The sequence below is a fragment of the Lathyrus oleraceus genome, chromosome 6 (assembly GCF_024323335.1).
Source record: "Lathyrus oleraceus cultivar Zhongwan6 chromosome 6, CAAS_Psat_ZW6_1.0, whole genome shotgun sequence".
In the NCBI taxonomy this organism is placed as follows: domain Eukaryota; kingdom Viridiplantae; phylum Streptophyta; class Magnoliopsida; order Fabales; family Fabaceae; genus Lathyrus; species Lathyrus oleraceus.
In genome coordinates, this window is record NC_066584.1 from 128,700,792 (window position 1) to 128,712,591 (window position 11,800).

Sequence of the window (11,800 nt, forward strand, 5' to 3'; positions counted from 1 at the left end):
CACGAGAGGTGTATCACTAGTTGAGATATAGATTTCAATGAAGCTGAGATAGATTTCAAGAAAAGTAATAACGTTGGTCAAAGTACCAAGATCTCTAAAGAAAAGATGGAATGAGAAGAGATTCCTATTGAGGTAGAGCATGTTGATGTTGAATTGCATAACCTGGATGAAGTCAAAGAAGAAGTAAAAGTTATTATTGTAGATGAGGAGACTGATAATGACTACCTGGTGGCAAAAGACAGGTCGAGAGGAGTCGTCAAGCCACCTTAGAGACTTGGTTATGGAGATCTCATAACATATGCCTTAATCTCTTCAAGTGAGGTTCTTGAAGAAGAACCTAGAGACTATAAGGAAGTTATGAAGAGTCGAGACAAGACTGAATGGATGAAAGCCATGGATGATGAGATGAAATCTCTTCATGATAATAACACTTGGGAGCTGATTGAGAAACCCATAGAAGCCCAGTTAGTCAGTTGTAAATGGATTTTCAAAGTTAAGGAAGGAATCGAAGGAGTGATGTCAAAGTATTTTAAGGCAAGGTTGGTTGCTAGGGGGGTCACTCAGAAACTAGGTGTCAACTTCAATGATGTGTTCTCACCTGTTGTAAAGCATATATCCATTAAAATGTTGTTAGCCATGATGGCGAAGTTCGACCTAGAACTTGAACATACGGATGTGAAGACAACCTTCTTGTATGGTAATTTAGATGAAACAATCCTGATGAGGCGACCTGAAGAGTATGCAGAAAAGGGAAAGGAAGATTATGTGTGAAAGTTGAATAGGTATTTGTATGGCCTGAAACAATCTCATCGACAATGAAATAGGAGATTCAACAAGTTCATGGCACACATTGGTTTCACAAGAAGCCAGTTCGACCATTTTGTTTAGTTCATATTTCGACTTGGAAATTCACTTGTTATTTTGTTGCTTTATATGGATGACATCCTCATAGCAAACAATAGTGTCGAAGTTGTTATGAAGGTGAAGGTTGAACTTGATAAGGATATGGGAGTTGTCTCTAGGATTCTTGGGATTAACATACTGAGAGATTGAAAGTAGTCAAGATTATGCTTATCTTAAGAGACATACCTGAAGAAGATTCTCGACAAGTTTGTTATGTCGAATTCGAAGCCTGTTATAACATGACCTAATCATCTGTTCAAGATGAGTTCGACTCGAAGTCCTAGTAATAAAGTCGAAAGAGCCTATATGAATAGCATTCCATATGCTAGTATAATAGGCTCTTTAATGTATGTTATGATCTGTACGAAGCCACATAGCGTACAGAGTGAGCCTTGTAAGCAGGTATATGGCCAATCCTGGGAAGGTGCACTGGCAAGCATTAAAGTGGATTCTAAGGTACATAAATGGGTCTCTGAACAGAGTTTGTAGAGTTTGTTCCAAGGTGGAGATTTATGAGAATTTCGATCGAACTCAAATCTCGACAGGGATAGCTTGATATTTCGATAAGAGTTGTGCATGTTGTAGTCGAAGTCTAATCAAGCATGTTGTCAAAATATGTTAAATTGTATTCTAAGTTAGTATGTTGAATTGGGCCTTTGTTTAAGCCTAGTTTTTTGAGTTAGCTTGTTGCTTAAGTTAGCTTAGTAGTCTATAAATAGACTAGTTCTCTTAGTTTATTGAGAGAGGTTAGTTGTTTATATTCACTTGTAATCTTTAACCCTTATTGAGAAAGTGAATAATAAAACAGTTTTAACCAATTCTTCATCTTCCCTCTTGTCTCACTTTCATAAACCTAATAGGGTTTCTTATGTTTGTTCAAGAAACTCAATCTTTATCTTATAACTTGGTTTTATTATTGACGTGATCGTTTCACAACATCGTATTTAAGAGGAGACATTTATTCGAAGCACCTTTTAATTGGTGTGGTATTTAATAGGTTCTTCACCAAGCTAAATTCATAACTTATGTCATAGTTCTAACTCTGGTATGCAGCGATCTTATTTTAAGAATAAAGTGGATAAATTTGTTGGACCAGTTATATTGATTATTAGAAACTTGCAAATAAAATTAAGGCATTACTTATACATTCTTTGGAGTGAGGGTGAACAAACTGAAATCCCAAATTTGTAATTTGCATATTTTAAAAATGCATCTCTGAGTGCACCTTAAACGCACAGAGCGCTTCATAAGTGAGTCATCTACCCATATTTGTCAAAAACGAGTCCAAAGATGAATCTATGGAATCAGCTCGAAAAATTACGTATATGCGTCTTCGTATTAACCCGTGAAAGCACTTTGTGCTTCACAAGTGAACCGTACACCCCAAATGTTTTTAGGGATTACTCCAAAGATGCATCTCCGTAATTTTTTCGGAGTGACTCCGTAAACGCATCCCTGAAATAACACCTGAAAATATTTGTTTGTTTTTGCCATGGCAGTAAGTGTCCCAAAATAATATTTTTTAGGCAAACATATATTTTTAGGCCATCTATACTAAGTGTTCTAGGTCGATCAGATCGACCACTAACTATTTCGGTCCGACTACATTGACTCTAACCAACCACCAGGAAATGGTATGTAAGAAAAAAAGTTATGGTAAAGTGGTGGAGAAGAGATGCATAGATAATGAATCTTGTTATTTCTAACATTTGTTCTCATGCATATGCACTCCCTGCAAGAAAGCTCAAAGAAATTTCTATTATCTTCAAGCATGTGGAACTTGTGAAATACCTTGGTGTAAGATGTGGGATCCCTATAGTGAATTGGTTTGTCTTTTATATGAATTTCCTCCACAAAAAAGTTCTAAAAATAAAGCATATTATTGACAACACTCCAAACATCTATGTTACATATTATCATTTCATCAAACACTTGGAGAATAGGAAGTAACTATTTATTGGCAACAATGTTTGAGTATTTAGTTATTGTGAAACACTTAGTGGTGGTAACCGATAGAAGTGGAATGTGTGATAACGTCATAATGTAAACATTATCATGCGGTTTCAGTGGCGGTAGTGGGTTTTCATTAATTCTTTTAGGAGGTTGGAACAACTTCCTTCTTGACGATGCTTCTATATTAGTAAGAGGATATGCTAGTTGATACTTGGATGGAATGTGGATCAATTTGATGAAGTTTGTGAAAAGATGCTCTCAAATAAAACGACAATCAATGTCAATGTGCTTAGCTATTTCATGGCCCATAGGATTGCTTGCCATTTAGATTGCTGATTTGTTGTTATAAAAGACTTTGCATGATGGAACATCAACGTTGAATGCCCTTAGGAGTTGTTCCAGCCATAGCAGCTAAGATGTTGTAGAAGGAAGAGCTCTATATTCTACTTCAACACATAATCTTGACACAATTGTTTGCTTTTTAGATCTCCTAGCTACCAAGAATTCACCAATGAAGATGGAAAATCATGTAGTAGATTTCCTTTTTGTGATGCAGCTCCTTCAATCTGCATCTAAATAAATAGAGATGTGAAGAGATAGGTTAACAAAAAACATGATTCATTGATCTAGTGTACCCTTCAAGTATTGTAGCACATGATGAATACCATTCAAATGAGGTTGTCGTGTTTTGGCCATGTATTGATTGAGCTTGTTTACTGCAAAAGAAGTATTTGATTTGGAAATGGTTAGATATAGAAATCTACCAATTGTTATCGTATATTGAGAAACATCTTCAAGCAATGACACATATTCATTATTGAAGCTGGCACTAGGGTCCATATGGAGAGAAAAAGGTTTGGCATTGATGAAACATGTAACACCCCAATTCTACCCGTCATAAATTCAATTAAAAATCAGAGTAAACAAATTTCACACAAAATTGAGGCATCACATATATCATTTCATCAACACTTAAACAAATTACACAACACGGCAATTGCGCAAGGATCCACTTAGTCCTTGTTAAATAATAAACAACACTGTACATGGGTTTACCTAGTCCATATAGCAGCAATACACAAAACATCGCAACGGAAATCATTTAGATAATTAAGTTGAGTCGTACATTTACACATTCAAAAGAAAACAAGCAAACAAATGCCCATCACAACTATCATATACAATGATATACAAAAGGGCATTGTTACTATCAAAATCATGAAAAGCGTTCATTAACCCCTGAGTGTTACAATCCTAATCATAGCAATGACGCCAAAAGTGTGCTACCACTACCCTCTTCTCAATGCGGAACACCTGCACGTTACTAATATAAAGGTAACGGCCAACAACAAAAGGGTGAGATACTCAAATCATATAATCAAGATAATGATAAGCAATATATAAGTAAATTCGGAGAGTTAGAAATATTGTTACCACATCGCACAATCCTTCACTTGAATGCTTATGTATTTAATCATGAACAAAGTCAATAATCATCCATAACATCAATGTTACATCATAGCATCTCATCACTTTAACATTTCATCAATCCATCATAAAACATTACGATTCATCGCATCATCACAAAATATCACCGCACATCATAAACCGTCACATAACAACAATTATCACAAAATGCGGAAATAAACATAACCAACATATGTGACTCAACTATGCAAATGTTATGCGGTACGGACTCGTCGCTTTGCCATCAAGGCCAAGGCTTTATGCCCACTTTGCTTTTGCCAAAAGGCCACGTCGCTATTGCCAAAAGGCCACGTCGCTTATGCAAATGCATGTGACTCCATGATAAATGATACACATACACCCAAAATCATCATCGCATCAACATAACTCATCACAATGGCCGAAGCCCACGTCGCTATTCACATGCATAAAAGCATTCACACAACATCATCTTCACCAACATTCATACATATGTTTATATATAAAACAAATGAGAATATTCATCACAATCAATTGTTTCATCATACAATCTCTTAGGTAATTCAACCTCATGCTATGTTTATTTACATCGCACACCTACACACTATAGTTAAGTGGTATTCCTCATTAATCAAATAGGCTTCCTACTATATCAATTATTAATCATTTTTCCAAAATAATCACTTATTAAAATAAGCCCTTATAATGGCCTATAAACATCAACAACATGTAGAAAATTTCATAAGCTTCGCAACGCTTCGAACGGGGACCAAAACGGAGTTACGGTTCAAAAGTTATGACTTTTTGAAGTTTACAAAAGAATTCTGTTTTCAACTCAGTTGGCGCCGCGAACTCTCTTTCGCTCCACGAATTTAGCAGAAAACAGGGAAAATGCGTTTTTGACCGTTAAATACCTTCCGGATCTCCGATTACGATTCCGTAAAAAGTCTCATTCTCAGAATTCAACGAACTACAATATTTTCAATATTACAAAGCCATTCTAACCACAATTTAACTTTTATTTCATCATTCTAAACATCATTCAATTAATTTCCAACACTTCCTAAATTCACGATTTGTGAAATTACTCATACTTTGATTCATCAACACAATAACATATTTTTCACAACATACATCAATCCCAAACCATCAACAACAACACAGCACATAATGTTATTTATCATTCTTCTAAACCTAACCCTAACATTTTGCAAAGAATTGATACATGTTCAATAATCACGAACAATCAACACTACATCGAGAACACAAACAACATTTTCAAAGCAAGGAATCCAACCACAACATCAAAACCCAATAATATCCTCTAACAACCATTACCCACATAAAACCCATCATTTTCATAGTTATAGGAAATGATAACTCACACCCTTACCTTAGAGATGATGATTGAGTTACTCTATAGTGTTCTAACAAGCTTGGGTTGATCAAGATGATGCCCTTCTTCTCCAATTTCCTCTTCCTCCTCCAAACCCTAACTTTTCTCTCTTTTCTTCTCTTTTCTCCTCCTTCTGTCTACTTCTTTCTATTTCTCTTCTTTCTATTTCCATTCTATTTCTATTCTTTGTTTTAATTAAATAAAAACTAACTAATGGGCTTAATTGTTACACCTCCCTTAATTACTATATACACCACTAGGCCCAGTAGCTATTATACCACAATTCTCCTAATTAAACTCTAATAATATATTAACACACAATAAAATATTTTACCGAAATAATTATAAATCAAACATTATAAAAATAATAATAATAACACTTAATAAAAATTGGGGCGTTACAAAACATGTGTCTATGAGAAGCTGCGGGGTATATTTTCTTTGGCATAAGTGAATTCCTTTGCTTGACTTTGCAATTTCTAAGCCAAGGAAATATTTGAGATCTCCTAGAAGCTTTGGAGTAGTACCCGAGTTTCTTGAATTAAGTTGGAATTTGGACTAACAAGTAGTATGTTATCAACATATACCAAGAGAGCAACAAGATAGTTACATGTTCCTTTTGTTAATAATAAGTGATCAGCTGATGATTGGCTGAAGCCATGTTGCATGATTGTTATGTGAAATTTACAGTACCATTACCTTGATGGTTTATGTAGTTTACATACCATGTTCTCCCTCTCACTTTGATATCCAAATGACAAATCCATGTAAATTTATTTAAAGTGATCGCCATTTAAGAAAGCATTGTTGATGTCTAATTGATCCAATTTCGAGTTGTAAGCAAGTTGCTAGGGTAAGAATGACTCTGACCGAAGTGAGCTTGGCAACTCGAGAGAATGTTTCTATGAAGTCAAGGTCAGGTTATTGACTGTATCCCTTAGCAGTCAGTCGAGCCTTGTATTTGTCCAAAGAGGTATCAACATTAAATTTTATTTTGTGGATCCATATACATCCAATGGTTTTCTTTCTAGGAGGTAGATGTTGGATTATCCAAGTATGATTAGCCTCAAGGGCTGCTATTTCTTTGGATATAGCCTTGCACCATTTAGGGATACTTACAGCCTGATGATAATATTTTGGTTCATAGACTGAAGACACATTTAGGATATAATTATTGTATGAACTGAATAACTCATCATATTAAAGTGAGTGAGTGATGGGATAAGGAGTGTGACACACGTAATCTTTCAGACCAGTTGGAGCTCTATGTGTCCTATGTGATCTTCTAAGAGTTTGAATAGTGTGAACAATTGGCCCATTATGAGGTGAGAATGGAATTGTCAAAACAGGTTCAAGATTATCTTTTATGGTGGTAAGGTCTGACTCATGGTCATTTGAATCATGGTCATAAACTAGATTAGGCAAGACTGGTCAGTGAAAGGGATCAACATGATCATTATTGTCAGATATGGAATGAAAAGGAAAAGTATCTTCATGAAATAAAATTTTCCTAGACACATGAAAAGTTTTGAATATCAAGTCATACACCTTGAAACCCGTGTAGCCAGCAGGATATCCCAAGAAGACACAAGGAATTGATCTAGGTGTGAACTTGATCCTATGTTATGGTATAGTGAAAATGTAGCAAAGGCATCCAAAGACTTTGAACTCAGAATAAGTAGGGAATTTATCAGACAGAAGTTTAAAAGGTGACTTGCATTTTAGAACCATGGAAGGGTTATGTTTATAATGGAAGTGGTTGTGGCTATGCAGTCTCCCCAAAACTTAATTAGTAAGTTGGCATGAAACATTAAAGACGTTGCTACATTCAACAAATGTTGATGTTTCCTCTTAACGTTTGAATTTTGTTCAGGTATATAAGGGAAAACATATCGGTGACTGATGCCTTGGCCTTGAAGAAACTGAGTCATGGCTAGCTCTTTAGCATCGTCAGTTCTCACAACTTTGATCTCCTTACCAAATTGAGTCTTGACTAGTTTAAAGAACTATTGAAGCTTCATAGGAGCATCAAATTTATTGGTTAACAAATAAATCCAAGTGAAACGACTAAAATCATCAACAATTATTAAAAAGTAAACTTTACCATCATAAGTAGATTTACCACAAGGACCCCATAAATCACAATGTATGAGATCAAAACTTTGTTTAGAAAATTTATTGTTATATTTAAATGGTAGTCTTTTGAGTTTGGCTAAATGACATATGGTACATTTATTTGAATTGAAATTAAATTGTATAATAAAAGGAATCTTATGGATAGTAGTTTTTAATATAGAATCAAACAAGTGTCTTATACCCTATGATGCCACAATTTGGAATTTTTTAATTGAAGAGACTGAATTACAATAATTAGGGAAACTAGTCATTGACAACTTTAAAGACGTATGAACCTGAAATGAGATCACCCTTTCCAATCATCTTGGATAGCTTGGTGTCGTGGATAGAAAAATGATGAATATCAAAGATAAATTTTAGATGTGGGTTAATGAGAACCTTTGCTACTGAAATGAGGTTCACATGAAATATGGGAACATACAAGACATCTTGAAGAATCAAAACATTATTTAGAACATTTTTACCTACGACTTTAAGAGGTATATGATTTCCATTTGGAAGTGTGATAAATTTTTCAACTAAAGGTTTGTGTGACTCAAGGAAGAAATATCACAACATATATGAGAGGTGGCACCTGAATCTACTATCCAAGTTCTAGAAAAGTGTGATTTATGATAGTCAATAGTGGAAAAGCTCATACATATGTTTGTATTTACAGATGAGTTTTCTTAAGATACTCCAACCTTTATCATTTGTTCTTGCAAGAAGTTAATGATTTACTGGTAATTTTGTGAAGTCATTGGTTTCATATAAGAAAGAGGTTCAGTGCATGCACTACCATGATCATTCATATAATGGATTTGATTTGCAGTCTTGAAGCTCTAATATTTCTTATATCCTGGAGGACATCCATGAAGCTTGAAACACTTTTCCTTAAGGTGACCAACAACACCAAACGCGAACAATTTGTCATATATTTCTTGAAGTTCTTAGTGTTGCTAGCTTGAACAACACAATCGTTAAGTGTTTTAGTGGGAGTCAAGGTAGTTGTAACCTTTCTTTGTTTCTCATCTTAAGTAACCATTGATAACACAAAATTAATAGAAGTTAGGGGATTCATGAGGAAAAATTGACCATGAATATTACTCCCTCTGTTCCTTTTTAAGTGTCATTTTTTGACTTTTTACACATACCAAGGAAGTTAATCATTATTGTTACTTTTCAAATAATAATTCTTCTTTTATCTATAATACCCTTAATTATTTATTACATTTATTTTACTTCTTCTCTCTATATATAATAATTATTTAAGGGTAATTTTGACAAAAGTGCAATTAATACTATCTTGAACTTTGCTGGTGACAATTAAAAAGAAACAATTTTTTTCAAGAAAGTGACACTTAAAAAGAAACGGAGGAAGTATTGAAATACTCATTAGGTCCCGTTAAGAATGTGATAATATGCTTATTTAGAATATGATCCATAATAGGTTGCACTCCACCATAATTGCATGTCTAAAAAAGTCAATATTCTCCCAATTCCTCCCATAGAGACTTGAACTGTGTGTCATAAGCACTAACATTGGATGATCCTTGCATGAAATTGAGGAGATTCTTTTTCAATTGGAATGCACGAGGACCATTTTTTTGTTAAAATGATCTTGGATTTCCTTCGAAATCTCTGCAACATTTGCAGCATAAATGTCACTAGCAGAAATCTCCATGGAAACTACGTTAAACAACCAAGATGGAATGTTATTGTTGTTGCACATCCATGAGCGATATTGAGGAGAGTGATCTTCTGGTTTTGGAAATGTGCCATTCAAAAAACCAGTTGTGTTCTTGCCATCAAGAGCCATTAACATGGCTTGTCGCGAAGAGTTGAAGTTATCACCGGTTAAATATTGTGAAAGAAGAAGAATAACGAGATGATCAGATGAATGAAGACAATAGGGATCGTCGTGATTTTCCATTGGAATGAAGAGCAAGAGATCACGAGATAGAGAAAGGAGATGCGGAAGCAAGAAAGATCATAAAATAATATTTGATACCATATTGTAGTTTGTAAAATAAATGATGTGAAAGTAGATAAGTATTTCATTAAATGGTATATTGAATATGTACAATTGACATGTTACACTTATATATGAAAATGAAAGTTTGAAAAGTAGCTACACTTAATAACTAACTTTTAGATAGTTAGTTAGTTATAACAACAAAATGAGGCTTGTGATGCCATGTTAATAAATATGATTGGACCTTACTCAGTCCTACAAAACTGAGTTGTAAGGTGATGATTTACATCACTTACAAGTATTTGTTCAGACCATATACTATCTCATGTGGAACTCTTACTATTACGAGCATCTGATCTTCAATGGTCAAGTGAGATTAAAACTACAGGAATTGTTGATTGCATGCAATCAATTTATTTGTGTATTTCAGACACTTCATGTTATAGTGATTAACCATTTTCCATTCTTTTTAGGATGAGAATACATGGGAATATTCTTACGATGTTCTGAATTTATAGAGTAGAGTTTACTCCCATTAAAAAACTTTAACTACATAATAATTGATACTAATATTTACAGTTTGATCATATACTATATGGATATAATTTGGATGGATGTTAGTGATATTAAGATTGTTGTAAATATGTTTGGAGCTTTATGTACTCCTGATGTCACTCCAATAAAGATTTCAAGTCAAACTTTTTTTACATTCCTTCTTTTCTCGTTGTTCTAGATTTACATTTGGTGAAAGGAAATGTCATCGATCGAAATATCTGAATTTATTTTAATTGATAGTATACAATAATGTTTCTAATTAATTTCAAGCACGGTTTTTCTCTAAAGAGGCTGATTGCATACTAAAATATTATAAATCTTTTTTTTACCAAATGTTGGCAATTTATTTTAAATAATATACACTAAAATTGTATTTGTATGATATAATTTATACAAAAACAACAACAACAACATGCTTGTCTGCCAAGATCTTCTTACAGGTGATGAGCTTCTCTCTGATTCATTCCCTTATAAGGAAATTGAAAATTAATTGCTATGGGAAGTGGAAGGAAAGTTAGTTGCTCAATAAGCTAGAATGTAGATATTGTTCCTAACCCTTCTATAAAGGGTGGTGGTGACGATAAAGTTGTTAAGATCGATAGTCACTTTTAGATTACAACAACCCGCTTTTGATAAGAATCAGTTTGTTACTTTTATGAAAAGATACATTAAATTGCTTCAATTTTTTGTTGGAGAGTGTGCACGATGATGCAATTTTGGTTTTTGCTTACTACAAAGATGTAACTACTAACCCAGATTTTATCTATTTTTCCCGTGAATTAAAAGAAATAAAGAGTTAGATTAATCACATGTCCAATTTGGTGGTCTCTCATCTCCAGTATATTGATGACACGTTAATCTTAGTTGTGTCTCTGGTCGAGGTTATTTAGACTATAAGGGTTGTACTTAGGGGATTTAAGCTTATCTCGGGTCTAGGGGTTAACTTTCACAAGAGTAGCTTGATTGTGATTAATGTTAACCTCCATTTTCTTCAGCTTGTCGAGGGTTTTCTGCACTGTAAGATTGAGTCTCTTTCGTTTGATACATATGGTTGTCAGTTGGATCCAAACCTAGTTTAGAATATACATGGAAACCTTTGTTAAATCTGATATGAAAGAGACTTAATTCTTGGTCTCATATGTATGTTAGCTTAGGGGGTAGGGTTATTTTCCTTAACTCTATGCTTAATTATATTTCGGTTTTCACTATATCTTTTCTAAATATGCATGTGAAAGTGTGAAAAAAGTTGGTTAGGATTCAAAGGAGATTCCTTTAGGGACGGGTGAAAGGGATTTCTAAAATTCCATGGATTAAGTGGTGCGAAGTTTGCAAGCCCAAGAAGTACGGGGTCTTGGTGTTAGAGATCTTTGACTGGTTAATTTATCCCTTTTAGCCAAGTGGAGATGGAGACTTTTGACGGGTTCCTCTAATAATTGATCTGGCATTTTTTCTGTCTA

The 11,800-nt window shown here is 34.2% G+C and overlaps 1 pseudogene; it reads left to right on the top strand.

Moving 5' to 3' along the window:
- Nucleotides 1-10,755: 10,755 nt before the first annotated feature.
- On the top strand, nt 10,756-11,143 carry LOC127094381 (translationally-controlled tumor protein homolog; annotated as a pseudogene).
- Nucleotides 11,144-11,800: the final 657 nt, after the last annotated feature.